Source organism: Papio anubis, chromosome 14 (assembly GCF_008728515.1).
Source record: "Papio anubis isolate 15944 chromosome 14, Panubis1.0, whole genome shotgun sequence".
NCBI lineage: Eukaryota > Metazoa > Chordata > Mammalia > Primates > Cercopithecidae > Papio > Papio anubis.
The window spans coordinates 91,126,957-91,139,524 of record NC_044989.1 but is presented as its reverse complement, the minus strand read 5'-3'; the positions used below and the strand labels follow the sequence as shown (position 1 = coordinate 91,139,524).

At 38.3% G+C, this 12,568-nt stretch overlaps 1 protein-coding gene across 1 annotated transcript in view; it reads right to left on the bottom strand.

Annotated features, from left to right (window-relative positions):
• Nucleotides 1-1,584: 1,584 nt before the first annotated feature.
• Nucleotides 1,585-12,568, bottom strand: part of ZC3H8 (zinc finger CCCH-type containing 8) — a 37,096-nt gene continuing 26,112 nt past the window's right edge. The window contains exon 9 of the mRNA XM_003909128.5: nucleotides 1,585-2,366. The gene's annotated coding sequence lies outside the window, so the exon portion shown is untranslated. The remainder of the gene's footprint in view (nucleotides 2,367-12,568) is intronic.

Genomic DNA, 12,568 nt, shown 5'->3' with positions numbered 1-12,568 from the left:
TTCTACTATTATGTGGCTTTTAGTAACTGATCATAAAAAGACCCATATGAAACGTGTCACACAGAATTTTAGAAATCAGAATTCTGTCCATTCTATTCTGTGATTTCCATAATGAAGACCCACATAAGAATTGTTTTTATGAAATTAAGAGAGGTTTTGCCTCCTGCCTCCTTTCTGATATTGAGAGGTAAGTAGTTGATCACTTTATCCTGTTTGCTTTGGCTTTAAAGACGGTCAGGGATAAATTTAATCGAGCCATGATAACCATGCTGGCCAAATATATCTGTGCAGATTTTTCCCATATAATTTTCTTGCTTTATTTCTCCTGGTTTGAATTTTTTAGACTATGGTTTTATTACATATCTATATAATATATATATATACACACACACACATATATATTATATATTATATATACCTGGAGCGGCATCAAGGGTCAGTGAGATTTACTTCACAGGAGGAAACCAAGGGGAGCAGAGGGAAGTAGGAAGCCCGGCTTGGTATGGCTACAATGGCTAGTTGATAGAGTACTTTGGACGAATGGCTCTTGGGACGAATGGCTCTTGGTTCAGGGAACGACACAGTGAGGGCATGGCTGAAGCAGTATACTCAGAAATCTGCTCTGAGGAACCAGAGCAAACTGTACAGAGGAAAGGGGAGAATGGAGGCCAGCAGCTGGCTGTGAGGTGCTGCCATAACCCAGGTAGGAGAGACCCACCGGCTAGCAGCTGCTTTGACAACACAGGACACATTCATGAGAATGTCTCTCTCCTAACTTGATTCAACACAAGTTAAGATATTTCACTGACACGGGTATGCTTGTTTCTTAAAACAAGTATTTGAAAAAGAAGAGGTTTTTAACCTACTCTATTTGACTTCTGAGTCCCTCAAATCTCTGCTGTCTCTTTTAAGTCTACAAGTGAGATGGGTGCTGCCTCAGAAATATAAGATTTGTTTTTTTCCTTATATATAAACTTTATATACAAAATCTATACTTCATAAGTATCAAACTATACATGAGGTAATATTAGGAAATAAACTGCTAGACTGTAGTAGAAGATTAATTACAAGTATTGACAAGGCTCATGAAAATTAAAAAATTAAGTATTCCTATTTACTCCCTTTCTATGCAATGAATTGCATTATCCACCTTATAAGGTTGTTATGAGACTTGAATAAGAAGTGTCTTGCCCTCCTCCCGAGCCACAGCTGGGAAGTGAACCAATCAACCTGGGGGCAGACAGCAAAAGGGCACTGAGAGATGACTTGCTCTTCATTCTTCAGTTTCCTGCTTCTAAGGGTCTAGGATTTACCCTTGTTTCCTGCTTTCTTTGGTCTTGTCTGATAAACCTTTGCTTGGAGTTGATGCAATTCCCTTTCTTGCTTTAGCGGGATTAGATAACAACGAAAATAACTTTGATTCCTACTTTCAAATAGGACTTGGCTAAGAAGTATCACTAGCTTTGGTGTACTCTGTATGTCCAGCAAGTTGGTAATAGTATTACTTTTCCCAGCAATAAAACAATATAATGACGAGTTTCCATTTCATAGTATTTGTCCAATAATAATATTACTATATAAAACTGCATATTTAGAATCTCATTATTATTTGTACTTGGAACATTTTGTATTTGAATCTTGTGTTAATGATACCATCACACTCCTAAAGTTTGTAATTTACACAAGTGTATAATATGACTACAGTTTATAAACCAATGAGAAAGATAAATATTCTTATATTTTAACAACAGAAAAGTTAGGAACTCCAAATTTAGAAATGGTATAGTAAGAGATGTTGTTTCACTTTATTTATAATAGTAAGAAACTGGAAATAAATGTCTAACAATAGGAAACTGGTTTAAAAAAATCATAGAACCGTAATTTAAGCCCTAAAACGAACAACCATTAAAAATATGTTGTGAAACTATTTAATGTCATAAAGAGAACCAACTCTGTTTTTATGGTCCGTCTACCAATGTCTTCCGAGCAGTTCTCTCTCCTCAAACCTCCTCTACCTCTTCACCCACCCTCACTCAGCCTAACCTTGCTTCCTATTTTATTAAGGAAATCCAATCAATCAGAAGAGTTTTCTACAATTTACTATCATATTTACCCATCAGCCAGCATCTCTGCCATATATGCTCCTCTCCTATTCCAATGGCTGGAATGTCTCAGTGAAGACCAAGCCCTTCACTTGTACATTAGATCCCAGCTCTCTGTCCCATCCATTATGGAAGCTGCACATCACCCCAGTCACACAAGAGGGCACTCTGAATGAGGAATCTTGTAAACTACTCCAAATCACCAGTCTTGAACAGTCTTGAACAGGCATGGGTGTTAAGTACTCTTCATCTGTACAATGCTACCTACAGAAGAAAACAGAGAACAAAAACACATCAGCTCATGAAAATTACCAGCTTAGCCGCCCTTACTCCCAGCTCTCACCTCCCAAAACAACAACAAAAAACATACAGCTGAAGAAAACAATTAAGCAAAAATCCAAACTGAATTAAATACCCCTCTTTGGGAAAATTAAAGAACATTCTGAATTGAAATTCAAAAACTAAGACTAGAACTGAAGCAAAAAATATATATATAAATAATGAGACAAGAATTGACTAACCTCAGAAATGACAAACAAGAAAAAAATAACATTACAAATTAAGAGTATATTACAAGAAAGAATAAATTTGAATGGAAACATGATAAACATTATCAGACAAAAGCAGAAAGAGAACAAAAAATGAGATGAAAAAAGAAAAATTTAATAGAAAACAAAGAAAACACATTATAAAGAAACAGTAACAATAAAATGACAGAAACTAAACCAAACATTTGGTCATTTTAATAAATGTGAATGATCTTAATCCACTTATCAAAAGAAAAAGATTTTTGGTTCAGTCTGCAGAGCAAAACCCAACTACATATGTTCCATACAAGAAACAAACCTAAAAATTATTCAGAAAAGCTAAAAATAGACCAGGCGCAGTGGCTCACACCTGTAATCCCAGCACTCTGGGAGACCAAGGCGGGTGGACCACTTGAGGTCAGAAGTTTGAGACCAGCCTGGCCAACATGGTGAAACCCCGTCTCTACTAAAAATACAAAAAAATTAGCCAGACGTGGTGGCACATGTCTGTAATCCCAGCTATTCAGGAGGCTGAGACATGAGAATCGCTGGAACCCGGGAGGCAGAGGTTGCAGTGAGAGAAGATCGTGCCACTTCACTCAAGCCTGGGTGACAGAGCGAGACTCCATCTCAAAAAAAAAAAAAAAAAAAAAAAAAAAAAAAAACTAAAAATAAAGTGATAGGTGAATGAATATTAAAAGCAAATGGAAACAAATTTTCAAGTTGCAGTATGAAATCTGAAACCGCATCAATGCACTTTTTATACTGTTATATTAAAATCCATTGGTCTTTATAGGGTGGATGGGTGCTTTATGCATGTATAATTTTGTCATATTGTGCATTGTTTATGTGGAAAATATCAGTTTACTAATCTATGCGGATCTTCTACGTTTCATTATATAGTACAGTGTTTTTTAAAAGTCACATTCGTTAATATCACCAATGAACCTTGCCAAAACAGTCTTTAGGTACAGGAAAGCTTTCAAGCTCACAGGGACAGAGCAAATGTTCTAAAACTGTAATTTGTGCTTAAAAGCTTGAATTTTATCATTGAAGACAAATATTTTCAGTTGTCCTCCTCAAAGTGACAGTCACTCTGTTCATTTCTGAAAAAGTTCCTGTCAAACACCTATATCTGAAAAAAAAAACTGCCCTGACTCAGTTTTGTGTGTTTCTGTTTGTGTTTGTATGTGTGTCTGGTTTGTTGTGTGTTTTTTGTTTTTGTTTTTGTTTTTGTAGAAATGGGGTCTTACTGTGTTACCCAGGCTGGACCTGAATTCAAACTCCTGCCTCCACCTCCAGAGCAGCTGGGATTACAGGTTTATACCAGCACACCCAGCTCTCAGTTGTTCTTTCATGTAAAAACAGCAGTCATGAAAAACAACTCATTCAGCTTGCAACTCAGATAGCACAGCACATGTACTTTTCTTAGGAATACAGTTGCAGAAGTACTTTGCATATCTTCCCATTCTGTTAGGCATAATATTGAAAAGACTGTATGTGAGGTTTAATAACATTAATAATTGTTACTGCTTCATCAAGGACATTCTTAAATGAACCTGACCCCAAAGGCAGATGTTTTTAGAAGGAAACTCTACTCAAGGTTTAGAAACCAGGCAGTCTCAATGGAACACAGACTCTTCTAGTGGAAATGCCTGTACTGTTTGCCCTATTGAGTATGGTGCATTCCTATTAAGGTATAGAATATTTTATCATGTTAAAAAAGTATCCCCCCAATGATCTTCTATGTAGAAAACCTCAACACACAATAATCAGAACAATGAACAGTCTAAAAAGGAAATTAAAACAATTCCATTTACAATACCCAAAAAGAATAGAATACAGTTGACTCTTGAACAACACAAGTTTGAACTGTATGAATCCACTTATATATAGATGTTTTTCAATAAATACTTTGGAAAATTTTTTGGAGATTCACTACAATTCGGAAAAAAAAAATATATATATATATAGATATGAGTCTACTTATGTGTTAATCGACTGTTTATGTTCTTGGTAAGGCTTCCTGTCAACAGTACGCTATTATTAGTTATGATTTTGAGGAGTGAAAAGTTATATGCAGATTTTTGACTGCACAACAGTTCAGTAATCATAATTCCTCTGTTGTTCAAGGGCCAAAGGTAATTAGGAATTAATTTAATCAAGGAGGTGAGACTTGTGTAATAAAAACTATAAAACACTGCTGAAAGAAATCGAAGGCACATAAATAAATGGAAAGATATCCCATGTTAATGGCCTGTAAGACAATATTGTTAAGATGTTATTACTACCCAAAGCAATCTATGTATTCAATGCAATCTCTATCAGATTCAAATCGATTGTTTTTTCCAAATATAGAAAAATCCATCTTTTTTTTTTTTTTTTTTTGAGACGGAGTCTCGCTCTGTCGCCCCGGCTGGAGTGCAGTGGCCGGATCTCAGCTCACTGCAAGCTCCGCCTCCCAGGTTCATGCCATTCTCCTGCCTCAGCCTCCCGAGTAGCTGGGACTACAGGCGCCCGCCACCTCGCCCGGCTAGTTTTTTGTATTTTTTTAGTAGAGACGGGGTTTCACCGTGTTAGCCAGGATGGTCTCGATCTCCCGACCTCGTGATCCGCCCGTCTCGGCCTCCCAAAGTGCTGGGATTACAGGCTTGAGCCATCGCGCCCGGCCAGAAAAATCCATCTTAAAATTCACATGGGATCTGAAGGAATAGCCAAAAAAAAAAAAAATATATATATATATATATATATATATGTGTATATATATATAGAACAAATTTGGGGGACTGACACTTCCTGAGTTCAATACAAAGTGATAGTAATCAAACGGTGTGCTAACAGCATAAAAGACAGACATATAGAGTAATGGAACAGAGTGGAGAGGCTAGAAATAAACCTTCACATCTGTGGTAAATAATTGTTGACAAAAGCACCAAGACCATTCAATTAAGGAAGGACAGTCTTTCAACAAATGGTGCTAGGAAAACTGGATCTCCTCATGCAAAATAATGAAGCTGGACCATTGTCTTAGACAACAAATTAACACAAAATGGATCAAAGATGTAAATGTTAAGAGCTCCTAGAGGAAAACATAAAGGAAAGTCTTCACAACACTACTTACAATATTATTTACCCAGAAGCCATTCAGGACCAGGTTAACTTCCATGTAACTGTATAGTTTTGTGCAATTTTCTTTCTTTCTTTCTTATTATTATTTTTTTGAGACGGAGTCTCGCTCCGTCGCCCAGGCTGGAGTGCAGTGGTGCAATCTCGGTTCACTGCAAGCTCCGCCTCCTGGGTTCATGCCATTCTCCTGCCTCAGCCTCCTAAGTAGCTGGGACTACAGGTGCCCGCCACCACGCCTGGTTAATTTTTTTGTATTTTTTAGTGGAAACGGGGTTTAACCGTGTTAGCCAGGATGGTCTCGATCTCCTGACCTGGTGATCCACCCGCCTCAGCCTCCCAAAGTGCTGGGATTACAGGCGTGAGCCACCGCGCCTGGCCTTGTGCGATTTTCTTAGCATTGATTTCTACTTTTCTTGCACAGCGGTCTGAGAGTGTGAGTGGGGTGATTTTTTTTTTTTTTTAATTTGCTGTGGATTATTTTATGCCTGGTTGTATGGTCAATTTTAGAGTATGAGTCATATGCAGATGAGCACATACAGGAGTATGTGTCATGTGCACATGAGCACAGAATGAGTACCTTCTGATGTTTTTGGGTGCAGAGTTCTGTAGATGTCCCCTAGGTCCATTTTGATCAAGTATAGAGTTCAGGTCCCAAACATCTTTGTTACTTTTTTACCTCAATGATCTAATACTGTGAGTGGAGTGTTTAATGTCTCCCACTATTACTGTGTGGTTATTTAAGTCACTTCATAGGTCTTTAAAAATCTTTGTTGGTTTAAAGTCTGTTTTGCCTGAAATTAGAATAGCTAACTCCTGTCTTTTTATGTTTTCCATCTGCTTAGTAGACTTTTTTCCATTCCTTTACTTTGAGCCTATGGGTGTCACTGAACGTGAGATGATCCTCCTGAAGACAGCATACCATTGGGTTTTGTTTCTATATTCAACTTTCCAGTCTGTGCCTTTTAACTGGAGTGTGTAGCCTATTTACATTCTAGGTTAGTATTGACACATGTAGATTTGATCCTGTCATAACACTGTCAGCTGGTTATTATGCAGACATGTTTGTGTGGCTGCATTATAGTGTCACTGGCCTATGTACTTTTAAGCGTGTTTTTGTAGTGGCCAGTAATGGTCTTTACTTCCCATATTTAGCACTCCCTTCAGGACCTCTCGTAAGGCAGGTCTGGTGGTAACAAATTCCCTTAGCCTTTGCTTGTCTGAAAAGGATTTAATATTCCTTTGCTTAGGAAGCTAAGTTTGGCTGGATATAAAATTCTTGGTTGAAAATTCTTTAAGAATGCTGAATATAGGCCTCTAATCTCTTCTGGCTTGTATGGTTGCTGCTGATAGGTCTGCTGTTAGCCTAAAGACCCCTTTGTAGGGCCAGGAGCGGTGGCTCACACCTGTGATCCCAGCACTTTGGGAAGCCAAGGCAGGTGGATCACCTGAGGTTGGGAGTTCAAGACCAGCCTGACCAACATGGAGAAACCCTGTCTCCACTAAAAATACAAAAATTAGCCAGGCATGGTGACGCATGCCTGTTATCCCAGCTACTCGGAAGGCTGAGGCAGGAGAATCACTTGAACCTGGGAGGTAGAGGCTGTGGTGAGCTGAGATCGTGCTATTGCACTCTAGCCTGAGCAAAAAGAGCAAAACTCCGTCTCAAGAAAAAAAAAAATCCCTTTGTAGGTGACCTGCCCCTTCTCTCCAGTTGCCCTTAACTACTTTTTCTTTCATTTTGACCTTGGAGAATCTGATGACTATGTGTCATGAGGATGATCTTCTTGTGTAGAATTCTGCAGAGGTTCCCTGTGTTTCCTGAACTTGAATGTTGGCCTCTCTAGCAAGGTTGGGGAAATTTTCATGGATGATATCCTGAAATATGCTTTCCAAGTTGCTTGTTTTCTCTTCCTGTCTTTCAGGGACAGAAATTTGTCACAGATTTGGTCTCTTTACATAATTTCATATTTCTCAGAGGTTTTGTTCAGTCTTTGATATGGTTTGAATCTGTGTCCCTGCTCGAATCTCATGTTGAATTGTCATCCCCAATGCTGAAGGTGCGGAGGTGACTAGATCATGGGGGCAGATTTCTCATGAATGGTTTAGCACCATCCCCCTTGGTACTGTCCTAGCAAGAGTGAGTGAGTGCTCACAAGATATGGTTGTTTAAAAGTGTGTAGCTCCTCCCCACTCTCTCTCTCTTGCTGGTCATGCAACATGCTGGCTCCTCATTCACCTTCTGCCATGTCTGTAAGTTTCCTGAGGCCTCCTCAGAAGCAGAAGCCTCCGTGCTTCCTGTACAGCCCGCAGAACCATGAGCTAATTAAACTCCTTTTCTTTATAAATTACCCAGTCTAAGGTATTTCTTTATAGCAATGCATGAAGGAACTAATACAGTCTTCTTTATTGTTTTTACTTTATTTTTCTCTGACTGAGTTATTTTGGAGAGCCAGTCTTCCAGCTCTGAGCTCCTTCTTCAGCTTGGTTGATTCTGCTGATAAAACTTGAGATGGCACTCTGAAATTCTTCTCGTCTGTTTTTCAGCTCTATCAGGTCAACTCAGTTCTTTCTTATAATGGTCATTTGGTCTATCACCTCCTGTATTGTTTTATTGTAATCCTTAGATTTCTTGGATTGGGTTGACTATCTCCTGTATGTCATTGATCTTTGTTCCTATCCATATTCTGAATTCTATTTGTGACATTTCAGCCATTTCAACATAGTTAATAACCACTACTAGGGAACTGGTGCAGTCATTTGGAGGTAAGAAGGCACTCTGGCTTTTTGAGTTGCCAGAGTTCTTATGCTGGCTGTTTCTCATTTGTATGGGCTGATGTTCTTCAATCTTTGAAGCTGCTGTCCTTTGGATGGATTTTTTGCTTTTTTCTTCTTGATAACCTTAGGGGTTTGATTACAGTATAAGATGGGTTCAGTTGACTGGCTTAGATTCTAGTCTGCTCCTGGGTCTTGGAGGAGCCCTCTCTGATTACTGTCTCTGTGGCCGTGTTTCTTTTGTTGAGTGTTCTTGGCCATGGGGCTCTCCCTCAGACAGGAACCTCAGTTGACAGACAAGTTGTATCCTTGCTAGGTCAGCCCTAATCTGTTGTCCGTGTACTTCCTGGGTAAACATGGGGTTTGCACCTGCCTGCAGAGTTCAAGTAGAAGTGGGACCACTGGGTTGGAAGCTCTAGCAGGTGTGGCCTGGCCTGTCTGGCTACAAGAGGTGGGGGTGGATGGAGTTGCCTACCCTTCTGTTTGGGTGTTTCCAGGGCAACAGGAGGCTGTGCCCTAAAGAAAGAAGAAATTCTGACATGCTACAGTATGGATGAATCTTGAGGACATTATGCTAAATGAAGTAAGTCTGTCAAGAAGGACAAATACCATATGATTTCACTTCTATGAGATACCTAAATTTGTCAAAATCACAAGGGACAGAAAATAGGATGGTGGTGACAGAAACGTCTGTCAAAAAGGATAAATGCTGTATGAGTTCACTTATATGAGATATCTAAAGTAGTCAAAATCACAAGAGACAGAAAACAGGATGGTAGTTGTCAAGGCCTTGAAGACAAGAGGAAATGGGGAGTTTTTGTTTAATGGATACAGGGTTTTAGTTTTGAGATTAAAAACATGAGCTCTGGTGATATACGTGGTGGTAATGGTTTCAAAACTATACGAATGAACTGAACATTACTTAACTATACATTTACAAATGGTTAAGATGGTAAATATTATGTGTATTTTATCACAATAAAAAACTTTTAAAGTATCCATCTATTCCTATTTTCTTTAGTGTTTTTTTAAAATAAGAAATGAGTGTTGAATTTAGCAGAAAGCTTTCCAGCATCTACAAAAATAATCATGATATGAAGGACTGCTGTTTTTCCACGATTCTTGTATAACCTCTTGACTTTTTAAACTATCTGCATATATTACTTTTATAAGAATATTTAATTTAAAAACTTTGGGGATATAAGTAAAAGAGTACATTAAGAGAAATTTATAGGTTTAGATGTGCTAAGAAAGAAGAAATGCTAACAATCAATCTTTGGGCAAAATAAGCCCAAACAATGTAAAAGGACTGATATAATCTAGAAGATAAATTGATGAAATAGAAAATTAGTATAAAATAGAATTAAGGAAAGCAAAGTTGGTTCTTTCTAGAGAATAATGTAACTATGAAACTCCAGGCTAATTAATCAAGAAAAACAGAAGGCACAAATAATCAACATAAGGAATAAAGGCCAGGCATGGTGGCTTAGGCCTGTAATCCCAGCACTTTGGGAGGACAAGGCGGGTGGATCATTTGAGGTCAGGAGTTTGAGTCCAGGCTGGCCAACATGGTGAAACCCTGTCTCTACTAAAAATACAAAAATTACATGCCTGTAATTCCAGCTACTCGGGAGGCTGAGGCAGGAGACTTGCTTGAGCCTGGGAGGCAGAGGTTGTGGTGAGACGAGATCACACCACTGCACTCCAGCTTGGGTGACAGTGAGACCCTGTCTCAAAAAAAAAAGGAATAAAAAGGTAAACATAACTACAGATTTTTACAGCTATTAAGATACCATTAATATTATGCCAGATGTCTTCATATAATATTAATGATATTTGAAAACTTCACATTTATATTTAAAAATTTAGTTTATATCAGGAATGTAAGGGTGGATTAGTATTTTTAAATACATAGATATAATCTGTCGCTTTAGCAGAATAAAAAGAAAAACTCTGGTCACATCAAAAAGCATTCCAAAAAAGTCAACATCTCTTCATGATTATAAAACAAAGAAACAAAAAGCCCAATAACTCTTATCAAACTACAATTTGAAGAGAATTTCAGTAACTTGATAGAGTTTCTACCAGAAAATTGCAGGACACATTGTATTCAGTGGGGAAAATATTAACAGCAGTCTCTTTTAAAACCCAGGACAAAAATACACTATCACTGCTTTTATTTCAAATTACATTGCCTCAAAGACTTGAACACAAATGTTCACTGAAGCTTTATTTATAACACTCAAATGTCGATCAACAGATGAATAAACCAGTATATCCATACAAAAGAACACAATTCAGTAATAAAGAGAAGTGTGCTGCTAATACACACATAAAAAAGGGAAGCATCAAAACACCATACTGGGCAAAAGACACAAGAGTGTAGACTACAGAATTCTGCTTATATGAAATTCTACAACAGGCAAAACTAATAGATACTTACTGAAAGAATACCAGTGAATGCCTGAGGTCCGAGAGAAGGAGAATGAGTTGTAGTAAAGTGTCACAGGGAACATTCTGGGGTGATGGAATGTCCTATTTATTGATTGTGGGGGTAGATACATGGTTATACACTCATGTCAAAACTGGTGTCCAAACTCATTGAACTGTATACTCTCCATTTATTTAGATCTTCAGTTTCTCTCAGTTTTGTAATTTTCAGTGTACAAGTGTACACCTTTTAAATTTATTCCTATTTTATTCTGTTTGATGCTACTGAATGAAATTGTTGTTTAAACCTCATGTTTAGATTGTTCATTGGTAGTATGTAGAAACAGAATTTATTTTTATGTATTGATCTTGTTTCCCGAGACTTTGCTGAATTTGTTTATTAACTCTAGTAGGTTTTATTTTGCATGTGTGCATTTAAAATGGGTGCAATTTATTGACTGTTCTGTATACCTCAAAATAGTTAATTGGTAAAAAAAAATATGCAACCCACTGGGGAAAATAATAAAATGTTATCAAAAGACATTTTGAAAGACTACAGACAACAATTAGCCAGGTGTAGTAGCACACACCTGCAGTCCCAGCTACTTGGGAGGCTTAGGTAGGAGGACTGCTTGAGCCCAGGAGTTCGAGGCTAAATTGAGCTATGATTGTGCCACTGCACTCCAGCCTAGGCAACAGAGCAAGACCCTATGTCTAAAAAAAGACTACAGTCAACATATTCATAGATTAAAAGCCTCAATATCACAAAGCTGGCCAGGCAAAGTGGCTCATGCCTGTAATCCCAACACTTTGGGAGGCTGAGGCGAGCAGATCACTTGAGGTCAGGAGTTCGAGACCAGCTGGGCCCACATGGTGAAACTCGGTCTCTACTAAAAATACAAAAATTAGCTGGGCACGGTGGTAGGTGCTTGTAGTCCCAGCTACTCAGGAAGCTGAGGCAGGAGAATCACTTGAACCCAGGAGACAGAAGTTGCAGTGAGCCAAGATCATGCTACTGCTCTCCAGCCTGGACAACAGGGTGAGCATGGTGGCTCATGCCTGTAATCCCAACACTTCGAGAGGCCAAGGCAAGTGGATCACCTGAGGTCAGGAGTTCGAGACCAGCCTGGCCAACATGGTGAAACGCCATCTCTACTAAAAATACAAAAATTAGCCAGGTGTGGTGGCACACACCTGTAATCTCAGCTACTTGGGAAGCTGAGGCAGGAGAATCACTTGAACCCAGGAGGTAGAAGTTGCAGTAAGTTGAGATTGTGCCACTGTACTCCAGCCTAGGCAACAGAGTGAGACTCCATCTCAAAAAAAAAAAAAAAAAGGAAATATTTTTATGATACAGAATTCAAAAGGTTTATAAGATAATACTATAAACAAATTTACACCAACAAAGTAGACAACTTAGATGAAATAGCGAAATTAATAGAAAGATACAAATTACCAAAGCTGTTTTTTTCTAAAAAAGAAAAATCTGAATAAACTTATAACAAGGACAGAAATTGAATCTGTTATGTAAAATCTTCTAATTTAAAAAAAAAAAAAAAGCAGCCAGGCGCGATGGCTCACGCCTGTAATCCCAGCACTTTGGGAGGCTGA